This window comes from Danio rerio, chromosome 5 (assembly GCF_052040795.2).
Source record: "Danio rerio strain M-AB ecotype USA chromosome 5, GRCz13ab, whole genome shotgun sequence".
NCBI lineage: Eukaryota > Metazoa > Chordata > Actinopteri > Cypriniformes > Danionidae > Danio > Danio rerio.
The window spans coordinates 78,117,501-78,132,500 of NC_141025.1; the positions used below are offsets into that span (position 1 = coordinate 78,117,501).

The 15,000-nt window shown below is 36.0% G+C and overlaps 1 protein-coding gene and 1 long non-coding RNA gene across 6 annotated transcripts in view; both read right to left on the minus strand.

The window, feature by feature from the left end:
* The window catches only part of astn2 (astrotactin 2), a 579,161-nt gene that overhangs the window by 240,223 nt on the left and 323,938 nt on the right, over positions 1-15,000 (minus strand).
* LOC147844554 (uncharacterized) lies at positions 8,367-9,365 on the minus strand. The gene is made up of 3 exons (XR_015492079.1): positions 9,300-9,365; positions 8,890-8,976; positions 8,367-8,505 (listed from the first exon to the last, which is right to left on the minus strand). It is a non-coding gene; the product is annotated as an uncharacterized LOC147844554 (long non-coding RNA).

The window sequence follows — 15,000 nt, forward strand, 5'->3', positions numbered from 1 at the left end:
ACGGCTATCAGCCAATTAGATTCGAGAATCAGACAGAACTGTTGTATAAATACACACACACACACACATATATATATATATATATATATATATATATATATATATATATATATATATATATATATATATATATATATATATATATAAAACAAACCATTTGGGCTGGTGATAATAACATGTACGTGATTTTCAAAGTGTCTACGTCACCTGATCCATTCAAAAAGAAAAGGACAAGCGCGAGAAGAAGCCCGGCAAAACACAGGAGCAAATATGTTTTAGCAACCTGAATCATGAACAAACTGCCGTGTTTATCTTCGCCTTTTGGACTATTATGAACTGGGAATGACAAAATGACTCTGTAACAGAGCTTACATGTGCTGGTGAAGATTACAGACACAGATGAGAAGTTTGCGCTGACTGTGGGATATATTGCATGTGTTGTTGAACTCAAATAAGTACTAAATGTCTGCCGTGTGTAGTTTTTCTGTAATTAATAATATATCAGAGACTGTAAGGGGCTGTATGTGTTCATATATGTTGTATTTATATATTTATTTGATATAATTAAAGACGTTACAGTAGCCTATTTCACACTGTCATTGATCTGCAGTTATAATCAAATCATGTTCATAGAAAAGTTAGTAATAAACAAGCATTTATGTGTATAAAGCATCTGTTTTGTGAGAAGTGCTTCTCATATGATATATAAACGACCAGTACAGCTTTACTGTAGACATTTATTCGAGCGAACATGACGTCGACTTAAACTTTATGTCGTACACCAAACCCACCAAAAGGGAACCCTTTGTGGTGCAAACGCAAGCCTGATAAAGATGACCCGAACCCTACCGTACTGTACCAGTCAGTGGAAACGAGCCATTATTGTTTAGTTTGGACCTCTAAATAAAACTGAGCTGTTTTGATTTATTTTAATACCACTTTTAATTAAATGTTTAAATCTCAAAGTTTGTGACTTTCTAAAACTCACAATACATAGTTCAATATTAACAGTTTAAGCATGCACAGCTATAAAACTGCCAGGGTTTATCAACAGTTTCTTAAATAAGAATGCAAAACAATGAGGAAAAGGAGGAAATAAAGCAGTGCAGGTAATTTCAGAAAACAACACATTACTGCAAGTAAACGAAAAGGAAATCGCACTTGATTGTGGAATAATAGTGTAAATAAGCAGTGATTTGTTTGCAGTCACCATTGTTGGGATTATTGTTCCTCTTGGCTGAACTTGAAGCTGATTAGCACGTAATTAATTTGCCTTAAGCTAGTTTATTAGTGTTTCTGCACAACACACAGAACTGTTTAACTACTGCAATAATAAAAGTCCCTCTCCTCTCTTAACGGCTATGAAAATACTACACACATTACTTCTGCATTATACTGCATTGCACTGCTACATGTAAAGAGGACTGCAAATTAAGAGTGGGTTTACTGTAAACTGATTTGTTTTTGACACCAAACAGCTATATGTTGTGAGAGAAAACAAGTTACAGACTGGTGAACCATATGCTTGTGAATGTGTGAATATGGTTGTATTGTTATATTAAAGCCAAATTATACAAGTTTGAGTAAAAAAGTTATACAAGTTATACAAGTTTGAGTTTGTATTAAATCACTGATTAAGATGTATAGACAAAGTGAGTCTCTAGTTATTTAGTTATTGATTCAAATGATCCTGTCAATACAACACTTAAGTAACGACTCATTGATTCAAATATTTCAGTCAATGCAATTCTACAGTTACAACTCGTTAATTTAAATGATTCAGTCAAAGGAAGTCTCCAACAAATGATTCACTGATTCAAATGGTCCAGCCAATGCAATTCTTAAGTTGACAACTCATTGTTTCAAATGATCCAATCAATGCAATACTTAGGTTACTGACTCTTTGATTCAGTCAATGCAATCCTTAATTTACAACTCATTGATTCCAATGATGTCATAAGTGCATGCCTCAAGTAAATGACTCATTTATTCTAATGATCCAGTCAATGCAAGTCTCAAGTTAATGACTCACTAATTCAAATGATCAAGTCAATGCATTTTTCAATTTACTGACTCATTGATTCAAATGATCCAGTCATTGCAGTTCTCAAGTTAATGACTCATTGAATCAAATGATCCAGTCAATGCTATTCTCAAGTTACAACTCATTGAATCAAATGATCCAGACAATGCAATATTTAAGTTATGACTTATTGATTCAAATGATCCAGTCAATGCTATTCTAAAGGTACGACTCATTGAATCAAATGATCCAGTCAATGCAATTCTCAAGTTAACGACTCCATGATTCAAATGATCTAGTCAAAGCAATATTTAGGTTATGACTCATTGATTCTAATGATCCAGTCAATGCAAGTCTCAAGTTAATGACTCACTAATTCAAATTATCAAGTCAATGCATTTTTCAATTTACTGACTCATTGATTCAAATGATCCAGTCATTGCAGTTCTCAAGTTAATGACTCATTGAATCAAATGATCAAGTCAATGCTATTCTCAAGTTACAACTCATTGAATCAAATAATCCAGACAATGCAATATTTAAGTTATGACTTATTGATTCAAATGATCCAGTCAATGCTATTCTAAAGGTATGACTCATTGAATCAAATGATCCAGTCAATGCAATTCTCAAGTTAACGACTCCATGATTCAAATGATCTAGTCAAAGCAATATTTAGGTTATGACTCATTGATTCAAATGATCCAGTCAATGCATTTCTCAAGTTAACGACTCATTGAATCAAATGATCCAGTCATTGCAATTCTCAATTGAATGACTCATTGAATCAAATGATCCTGTCAATGCAGTATTTAAGTTATGACTCATTGATTCAAATGATCCAGTCAATGCATTTCTCAAGTTAATGGCTCATTGAATCAAATGATCAAGTCATTGCTATTCTCAAGTTACGACTCATTGAATCAAATGATCCAGTCAATGCAGTATTTAGGTTATGACTCATTGATTCAAATGATCCAGTCAATGCAATTCTCAAGTTACGACTCATTGAATCAAATGATCCAGTCAATGCAGTATTTAGGTTATGACTCATTGATTCAAATGATCCAGTCAATGCAATTCTCAAGTTAATGACTCATTAAATCAAATTATTAAGTCAATTCTACTCTCAAGTTATCACTTATTGAATCAAATGATCCAGTCAATGCAATTCTCAAGTTATCGAATCATTGAATAAAATGATCCAGTCAATGCAATATTTAAGTTATGACTCATTGAATCAAATGATCCAGTCAATGCAATCTTAAAGTTATAACTCATTAATTCAAATGATCCAGTCAATGCAATCTTAAAGTTATGACTCATTGATTCAAATGATCCAGTAAATGCAATATTTAAGTTATGACTCATTGATTCAAATGATCCAGTAAATGCAATATTTAAGTTATGACTCATTGATTCAAATGATCCAGTCAATGCAATATTTAAGTTATGACTCATTGACTCAAATGATCCAGTAAATGCAATATTTAAGTTATGACTCATTGATTCAAATGGTCCAGTCAATGCAATCTTAAAGTTATGACTCATTAATTCAAATGATCCAGTGAATGCAATATTTAAGTTATGACTCATTGAATCAAATGATCCAGTCAATGCAATCTTAAAGTTATGACTCATTAAATCAAATGATCCAGTCAATGCAATATTTAAGATATGACTCATTGATTCAAAGGATCCAGTCAATGCAATATTTAAGTTATGACTCATTGATTCAAATGATCCAGTCAATGCAATCTTAAAGTTATGACTCATTAATTTAAATGATCCAGTGAATGCAATATTTAAGTTATGACTCATTGAATCAAATGATCCAGTCAATGCAATCTTAAAGTTATGACTCATTAATTCAAATGATCCAGTCAATGCAATATTTAAGTTATGACTCATTGAATCAAATGATCCAGTCAATGCAATCTTAAAGTTATGACTCATTGATTCAAATGATCCAGTCAATGCAATCTTAAAGTTATGACTCATTGATTCAAATGATCCAGTCAATGCAATCTTAAAGTTATGACTCATTAATTCAAATGATCCAGTCAATGCAATATTTAAGTTATGACTCATTGATTCAAATGATCCAGTCAATGCAAGTCTCAAGTTAATGACTCACTTTTTCAAATGATCCAGTCAAAACGAGCCTTAATCGAAGTATCTACGACCAAGGGTGAGAAAACTAATTTAATAATGATGAACTTAAAAGTTTACAATTGTGAATAAACATCATATTTAGTTCCCCCCTCACAAATCTCTCTCGTATTATTTATTTATTTTATTTATATATTAATTATTTAATGTAGCCTTCATGCTCTTTTCCACGAATAGTCTTCTTTATGTGGTGAATCTGCTTTAAATGCATGGGAAGTTTAAGATGAAAGGCAGGTCCGATAGTACAGTGCATGAGCGATACATGTGACAATAAACTACTCTGCTATCTATACATCATTGACAACAAAAGCTGAAGTAGTGAAGCAGTGACGCTCGTATGTAAACTCACTCTCATGTGTCTTTATTACTGCTGTTAAGATTAGCCGTCATTTCTCCACAGCGCACAAGGCTGAGCGAGCAGATGAAATACAGATTGTAAGAGGACTCGACTATACAAGATGAAGAGAGCAGCGCACGAGCTCTTGACCGAGCGTTCAGCTGATGCTAAGCTCAAAATCACTGTCTGCGCTGAGCAGGAGAGATTAGAAGTCTCTCTCATTAACATAACAATATCTGCAGAGCTCCAGCGCCATCCTCAACGCTTAAATATGGAGAAAAGCATCGGAAATAAAATCACTCATTCCTCACCACACTTCACGAAACCTGAATAGACTTGATTGCTTTCTGAAGCATTGACTCCAGCAGCTATGAGAGGAGGCGCTTCGGCTTTTTGTGCTTGGTAAATGTTGTTTAAGTGTCATAAATGCTCTGTATGATCAAATAAGTCTAATGTAATCCGCCATGTGTTGAGATAAATATTCTGCCTGGCCTGTGACAGCATACAAGGGAATGTTTGGATTAAGCAGGGTTACTTACACATGTTTAAAGTCAAATTGAAGCTCTTTTCAAACTCTTTCCAGATGCATGTTTAAAAAATGCACTTCACAAGTGTGGCAAATGACATATAAATGGATGGATGGATGGATGGATGGATGGATAGATAGATGGATGGATGGATGGATGGATGGATGAATGGATGGATGGATTTGTGGTTTGTGGATGGATGGATGATAGGTGGGTGGGTTGATGGATGGATGCTTTAGATTGATGGATGGATGGATGGATGGATGGATGGATGGATGGATGAATGGATGGATGGATTTGTGGTTTGTGGATGGATGGATGGATGGATGATAGGTGGGTGGGTTGATGGATGGATGATTTAGATTGATGGATGGATGGATGGATGGATTGATGTACTGATGAATGAATGGATGATTGGATAGATGGATGGATGAACGCATGCATGGATTGGTAAATGGATGGATAGTTGGTGGGATGGATGCTTTAGATTGGTAGATGGATGAATGAATGCTTTAGACTAATGGAAGGAAGGGTGGGTGAATGAATAGATGGATTTGTGGGTGGATGGATGCTTTAGATTGATGGACGGATGAATAGGTGGATGAATAGATGGATGGATGGATGGATGGATGGATGGATGGATGGATGGATGGATGGATGATTGGATAGATGAATGGATGGATTAATGCATGGATGGACTAGTGAATGGATGGATAGGTGGTGGGTTGGATGCTTTAGATTGATGGATGGATGGATGGATGGATAGATGTACTGATAAATGAATGGATGATTGGATAGATGGATGGATGAACGCATGCATGAATTGGTAAATGGATGGATAGTTGGTGGGATGGATGCTTTAAATTGGTAGATGGATGGATGAATGAATGCTTTAGACTAATGGATGAATGGGTGGGTGAATGAATTGGTGGATTTGTGGGTGGATGGTTGCTTTAGATTGATGGGTGGATGAATAGGTTGATGAATAGATGGATGGATGAATGGATGTATGATTGGATAGATGAATGGATGGATTAATGCATGGATGGACTAGTGAATGGATGGATAGGTGGTGGGTTGGATGCTTTAGATGGATGGATGAATGGATTGCTAGTTGGTTGAATGTTTGTATGGATTTATGGATGATAGGAGGGTGGGTGGTTGGATGCTTTAGAATGTTGGATGGATGGATGAATGGATGGATGGATGGATGGATATGTGGTTTGTGGATGGATGGATGGATGATGGGTGGGTGGGTTGATGGATGGATGCTTTAGATTGATGGATGGATGGATGGATGGATGGATGGATGATGGATGGATGGATGGATGGATAGATGTACTGATGAATGAATGGATGATTGGATAGATGGATGGATGAACGCATGCATGGATTGGTAAATGGATGGATAGTTGGTGGGATGGATGCTTTAGATTGGTAGATAGATGGATGAATGAATGCTTTAAACTAATGGATGGATGGGTGGGTGAATGAATAGATGGATTGGTGGGTGGATGGGTGCTTTAGATTGATGGAAGGATGGATGAATAGGTTGATGAATAGATGGATGGAAGATTGGATAGATTAATGGATGGATTAATGCATGGATGGATTAGTGAATAGATGGATAGGTGGTGGGTTGGAGGCTTTAAATGGATGGATGGACAGATGGATGAATGGATGGATGGATGAATGGATTGCTAGTTGGTTGAATGTATGTATGGATTTATGGATGATAGGTGGGTGGGTGGTTGGATGTTTTAGAATGTTGGATGGATGGATGAATGAATGGATGATTTGATGGATGAATGGTTAGATGAATGAATGTGGATGGATGGATGATGGGTGGGTGGGTGGGTGGATGGATGGTTTAGACTGATGATGTATGGATGGATAAATGGATGTATGGATGAATGGATGAACGCATGGATGAATTGGTGGATGATGGATAGGTGGATGGATGCTTTAGATTTGTAAAATGATGTATAGGTGGGTGAGTGAATAGATGGATGCTTTAGATTAGTGGGTGGATGGATGTATGAATAAATGGATGGATGAAAGAATGGATGAATGCATGGGCGGTGGGATGGATGGATGGATAATGGGTGGATGGATGGATGGATGGATGGATGGATGGGTGAGTAAATATATGGATGCTTTAGATTAGTGGATATGTACATGGATGGCTGGATGCACTGTTAGACATTTCAAAGGGTTTTTACAGTAACTTACTGGCAACACTGTTGCCAGTAAGTTACTGTATTTTAGATTTACAGTATACAACTGTAAATCCGTTTACAGCATGTTACCGTAGTGTCTAAAAATGGTTAACTACTGTAAAAACCTAAGTTAACAGTTAGCTACTGTAAACCTTTTAATTTTGTCCTAAATATTTTATAATATAATTTTATTAATATTATTTTAATACTATAGACCTAAAAACGACACAATTACAAAATATTAATAAAATAAACACTCTTTATTTAAAACATTGGAGATGCTTAAAACAAGCTTAAAAATGTGTAAAAACATTACATTTCAATCATTCAAAATATTTTATTTTAAGAAAAAAAAACATTGAAAATGACAAAGCACATTAACATACATGTACAAAACTAATTTAAGTGTCTGACCTGCATATTGTTGAGAAAAAAAAACAATTGTACTAAGTACTACTGACATTAAACCAGACACAATTACAAAATATGCCATTCTTTAAAACATTAATAATGCTTAAAGCATTTAAGGAAAATGTGTGAAAATTACATTAAGCAATAAAATCAACACATTAAAAATAAATAAATCACACAAAGCACTAGAACATACATGAACAATAAAAACTTAAACTTCTGAATTGCATATTGTTGGAAAAATAAATATTTGTAACTATTAGCCGACTCAGAAACAACCCAACTTTAAAATATTACTAGTTCTGGTGTCAAATGCTCAACAAGGTCTGAATTCACATGTTCAAATGCAATTCATCTTTATTTCTATTGCACTTTTACAATGTAGATCAATGATGTCAAAGCAGCTTAACATAGAAGTTCTTATAAATTGAAGCTGCTTCAGTCCAGTTTTCAGAATTGAAGCAGTAAATGTCACTGCTGAAAGTCCAAACACTGAAGAGCAAATCCACCGATCCACCAATTGTAGCCAAGTGATCCAGTGGCATGGAACAAACTTCACCAACTGACGAAAGTGTAGAATAAAATCCCTTGAGAGATACCAGGCTCAGTTGGGCACGACCAGTTCTCCTCTAGCCAAACTTGTGCAAGGCCGCAGTCTAGGCACCGGAGGCTTGAAAGTTCACCAGTGGGTGGTCAGGCTGGCCCATTGGATCAATGCGGAAACTCATTGATCACGTGTGTCTTTTAGGATTCACTCCTCCATGACCACCACAGCATCTGGTCAGGATTTGGCCCAGTCCAGGATTATGAAGAACTCTGGATAAGGACAAACAGACTAACATAAGCATAGAAGAAGCTTGTTTAAAAAAAATAAATCATATACTGGTTAATTATTTTGAAGCATGGCAGCTAGGTTGGGGTAGTTTTCAGCTGGTACTGAGCAACTGGCTCCTGCTCATAACCTGCTCACTACCATGTTTAAAAGATAACTAACCAGAATGTCCTGTTTATTTTTTCCCCTAACAAGGTTTTACAAAAACATTGAAGCATTTGTGATGGGTTGATTCACTGCAGGACAGATTAGACTATTTGTTTTATGTATTCCTAATAAACTAAAACTGACTGAATACTGATAAAACTATTGAGAGTGTCTCACCTAATCCAAGTTCTCAGTTAGCTGGTGAAAGAAGGATAACTCACTGTTGTTCATGGTTGTCATTCTCTTCACTACTTCTCCTGCTATCTTCTGGCTCACTCTGGTTGTTGCTGTGCATTTTGTTTCATCCTCTGGAATTATTTATACAAAAAAATTGTATTATTTTATTTATTACAAAATATTTAGGCAACATGAAATGGGGAAAAAGACATTTAATACATAGACAAATGCATGTATCCCAATACTAATTATTGTATTTTGAAATGTCTGACCCATGACAGACCTCAATCTGCTCAAAAATATTATAAACAAAGATGAAAAAAAAAACCTACTAAATGGTTTAATAAAAAAGGAAAAACGATTTTTTTATTTAGCTAGCAACTAAACATGTGACACATTTTGTATTAAAAGTAACGTTAATATATTGAGAAACAAATAGATGTACAGTACTTACTGTTGTATGAGGTCCAGTTTGCACAGGCAGGCTCCCAGTATTCTATATTAAGACCATAAAAAAGCCAAAAATACAGATAAGAATACCTTGCTACAATCCACAACCTCCACACAACTTTTTTTATTTGTTTACCCTGGTTGCTTACTGGTCTTGCTTATTTTTTAAGCATAAGGCTGTGCTGATTAAGATGTTCCTCTGAAATGCTGTTTGTTTCTTCAGACAAAACCTGCTGCTGTGCCAGTGCCATATCTAAACAGAAAAAAATATAATGGTAACAATTATGTTAAACCACATGTCAAGAGTTGTGATAAAAAAATAATTAGCAAACAATAAATAGCAAAAAGGTGGTTATTAGCATAATGCATAGAGGTAAAATTGGTTTTATATTAGCAGATTCAGACTTCCCCCTTAATAATTTAATTTCATAAAAGTATTATTTGCAAACTCTAAATAGCGAAATCATTTTAGCAGCTAATGACTATCAAAGTACAACATGCTCACGGTCAAATAAACAGTGTTAATGTTGATTTCAAGTCATACTGGCATGCTAATTCTGATCGAATATTCAAAGTAACATGGTAAACAGTATAGTCTTCTAAATGAACGAATGTGCGAATATAAAACCAACTTTACCTCTATGCATATTGTAACGTTATAAATTTACGTTAGCGTTCTTATAGGTTACGTCGCGATGTTATTTTCTCAAGCTAACGTTATAAGTTACTCTAAACCAGAGAAAAATAAGTTCACAACATCTAATATATATAGTATAAATCAATATAAGTTAAACGTTGCACGTTAAAATGAGTTTGAGTCCAATTCAGTATAAACTTAGCTCAGTTTAGCTAACAGTTAACATTACCATTTTAAGATCGCTTCAGCCAATGTTGCCGAGCAAACAAATGCTAATAGAGGTGCTCAAATCAATGTCGAGTGTTGTCAGCACAGACAGACGCGCTTTTACCTGGATTATTTGTTGGTCTTTCATTCATATTCTTCTGGGGGAAAACACTCTCTGCCGGACCGTTGTCTCGTGCTAAGTGTCCTCCAAAACTGTCTGCATACCTCTGGTTCCCTCCTAAACCAAAACCCGCTGCAACACCGGTTCCTATGTAAATAAATAAAAAGATATGACGAGAACAATGGCTAATAGTCATAAACAGTCTTATTTAAAGTAATAGTAGTGTTAATGTAATAAACTAAATAAAGGTAACATCTTAATAGATTATATATTTCTCAAATGGGCGAAATAACGCCAAGCCAGAGAAAATAATAATAGCCAACTATATTATTACTATTATTACTATATTAATATTTTGTAATTGTGTAGTTTTTAGGTCTATAGTATTAAAATAATATTAATAAAATTAACTATACTACAATATACTTTACTTTGTTTTATTCTCGTCCACAAAACATTCTGTAAAATGAAACACTGCCTCAGCTTACCAGAGTAAAGTTTGTTAAATCCAGTATGTTCTTCAGGCACACTAATAAATTGTCCTCCAGAATTGCTCCAGGGTCCTCAGGCAAAATGTGGTGCAGAGTAGTCGAATCGCCGCAAGGTGGCGTTGAAGCAGTTGTGGAAAATACAGTATAATACACAAATTTTTACAAATACAGTACATCGCTGTATATGTTGCTCGACGTCACACTAAATTCCCATAATGCAACGGTAAATACAGTTATTTACCGTAAAAGGAATTTGCAGTATTACACTGGGTGAAATACAGTAAATAACTGTGTAATTTACAGAAATGTCTAACAGTGTGGATGGATGCTTTAGATTGGTGGATGAATGGATAGACGTTTTGGGCCATCTTTGTAGAATTGTTGATCATGCCACAACATCTTAATTGGATTCAGGTCAGGAGTATGACTAGGCCGCTCTAATTTCATTCAAGTAGGTAGGTCCAATTTAAGTCATTTCTTGACTTCATTGGATTCATGTCAGGATGATTTAAAAATCGAAATTTAAACATGTTGAAGGATTTCCAGCACCTGTAAGTACACTGATATAAATATCCTTAAAGGCATACAACGACATTTTCATTTTCCTGTTAGTTTACTCACTCTCAGATCATGCTCATGAATGCTAAAGTTATGCTAAACATGGTCTGAATAATCCACTGAAATCAATATAAATCATCTCCAATAAAGGAGATTGAAACACTAAAACAAAATCTATCAAATAAAACATCCACATCCGGTGCTGCTCTTCTGATAATCGCGATTGTCAGTGTGCATTAGGTTATTTTATAGCTGTGTTTTTCAATCTTATTTAATGTGCATGATCTGAAATGTCCAGTGATAAATCTAGACTGAATAGCTCACATAAACACGGGTAGGCTGTACTGTTACATGCAGGTTGACTAATGGAGATCCATGCATATGCAAGACCTTTTTACGGTCGTAATAAACAGCTGTGTTCAAGAACTGTGTTCATTTACAGTACCAGTATCTGAGCAGTGTGCATTTGTGGCCCAGTTGATCAGCACATGCTCTGTACACTGAGGTTGAACATGCGCATGTTGTTGTTTGCTCTAATTAATGTGTGCAGGAGGTGAAGCGATTTACCCCGGAGACTGACCTACCGAAGGAAAAAGAAAAACAAAACAACAGACTAACAGAAGCTGCAAGACCGATGGACAAAATAACTGAGCTTACATAAAGTTCTAGTACTGCATATACTACACCACCTAAATCATTCACTCATTCATTTTCCTTCAGCTTAGTCCCTTATTTATCAAGGGTTGCCACAGCTGAATGAACCACCAACTATTCCAGCATATGTTTTACACAGCGGATGCCCAAACCAGTATTGGGAAACACCCATACACACTGATTCACACACACACTCGTACACTACGGCCAATTTAGTTTATTTAGTTCCCTACAGCGCATGTGTTTGGACTGTGAGGGAAACCGGAGCACCCGGAGGAAACCCATGCCAACACGGGGAGAACATGCAAACTCCACTAAGAAATGCTCAGCCGGGACTCGAACTAGCGACCTTCTTACTTTGAAACCACCATGTCGCCTGAAAATGATAATATGCCAGAAAATAATAGCTGACTTGGTAACACTTTAGAATAACTTTCCGTTGTAACTAGTTAATAAATCATTAATAATCTGTTAGTTAATGGTTATGAATTACTTAATTGTTAATTAAGTTTAATTATTTATAACTTTGCCTTATAGCCAAAGCTGTTACTTAACAAGTTATAAATGACTTGTTAACGGTATTTTAATGATTTTATTTTGATCCGTTCCTAATTTCATTGCTTTCTTCGTTTCTTCATTCCTTTGTTCTTTATTTCTTTCGTTTGTTCGTTTGTTCTTTTATTTCTTCATTCATTGCTTTATTTCTTTTGTTTATTACATTTAATTTTATGTAGTTCAAATTATTATTAAAAGGTGGACTTTTAATTATAACACCAATAAACAAAAAAAACAAACATGAGAGCATTTCAGTTTCCAAACTACAGTAACAGAAAGCCTGTAGAAATTGTGCATATGCCACAGTATAAACAATGAGATGTGTGTTGAGACGGAATTTTGAGCTCATCAAATCTACAAAAAGAACGATAGTAGTATCCAACCCGGGCTCATTGTGGAAACGTAGCCCCGCGGACGTTTCTGTGGACCGCGATTTATGTCCCGGGAGGTACGTATTCGAACATTTTTTGTTTTTTCGCGGATCCGCGAGAGGCCGCTGTAAGCGATTTTTTCGCGTCTCGGACGACTCTCGGGAGCGCGCGCCGTTCACGCCCGCGCCGTTCTCGCGCGAAAAGCCACCGGATCGGCCGACTTGGCCGCCCTCCTCTTCCTCCTCCTCCTCCTCCTTCCCTAAACCCGAGCGACGGTTCGCAAAAGCCGTCCAGAAAAAAAAAAAAAAAGCAAAAGCCCTCGTCTTCGATTTCGACCGCGTTTTTGGATCCCGCTGCGTTCTCGCCCTTATTTTTTGGATACCGTTTTTCGTCTTACCTGATTTCCGGAACCTGCTGTTCCCTGGACTCGATCCGTGGCCGGCTCCTCCTCCTCCTCGTCCGGGGCCTCCGCTCCGCCGACGCAACGCTGTGAGTTAAGCGGACAAACTGATTGCATCGGGAAAGCCCTCCACTCGGAGGCGAGCCGTCGGCCGGCTAGCGCGAAGAGAAGGGGCGAAGCGGCGCCACACCGCCCCGCAGCGTTCGCTCGAAAAAAACTAAACGCGGCCTTTACGTACCTCCGGCCACGTAAATCGCGGTCTCCAGAAACGTCCGCGGGGCTACGTTTCCAGAATGAGCTTGGGTTGGTAGTATCACATTGATAATAATCTGAAATCTCTCTTCATCAATAAATTAAAATATTAATATGATTAGGTAATATGTGACACTGAGGACTATTATAATGCTGCTAACACTTGCATTTGCCAACACAGGAATTAAACAGAGACAGTCTTTTACTTTTCTGTACTTCGTTTCTGTGTCTTTAGATAACTTTGTTTAACTGTAATTCACCTTGGTAATAGCATTACGTATGCCTTTCTTTCTGTCTTTCAAATGCTCTTTTTGTCTCTCCAAGCAAATTTACCTTCAAAACACCTACACACACACACACACACACAAACACACACACCTGTTTCGCTTATCTAGCACTTTTTAACTTGCCGTTGCTCTTGCTTTTCCAGATTCACCTTCACATCTCTGAATCTAATCTGTGCTGCTGGTTTCGTCGGCTTCATGCATCAGCAATGGCAGTGAATTAGCGATCTCACGCGGCTCTCCAACATTATCTGCTAAACGCAGAAGAGCGAGAAATCCAGCACATTCAGGTAAAAGACAGTAAGAAGAGGCAGATAATGCATCTAAATGTCAGGTCACACAACAGCGGCTCGCAGTCTGAGCTTTTTTCACGCTCTATTATTGTTTGCCGTGTTTAAAAATAAATGTGGGCAACAGACCTATCTGAAGCCGAGCTATATTCAAAGGCATTTAATAATGGAAGGCATATAGCGAGTTAAACAACACCGCCATCCAGCATCTGCTGCTTATTACCAGCTACAATAATTGAATATCGGTATATAGTATATAAACAAATGAGAGCCGTGTTCATATAAACCCACAGAGCTGAATGCACACATGCATACTCACAATATACAGTTTGAAGTACAGCACACTGCTGTTGGGAATTTATAAGCACTATTATTGAACATCACATACTGACGCATTTAAAACTAAGATGAGTTATAGGACTGCATGGCATGATTGCTCACAAACTTTTAAAGCATTCTGAAAAGTAAACCAAAATCATGGTCACTACTGTGAATAATGCAGTCCACACTTAACTGTTAAACATGTGCACATAAAAAATATATATATATATTTTTTAATATATTATTATATACACACACACACACACACACACACACACACACACACACACACACACACACACACACACACACACACACACACATTTTATTATTATTATTATTATTATTATTATTATTATTATTATTCATTATTATCATCCTTTTTGTAATAATACACTTTAAGCGTTGCTACAAACAAGCTTGATGTGCTAACATAATAAAATAGTTATGCAATATTAATTAGAAAATATATAAAATATACAATAATTAGTAACATTTTTCATTTATATATTAATAATTATTTATATATTAAATTGTATAAATTATTTAATTACATTTAATTAA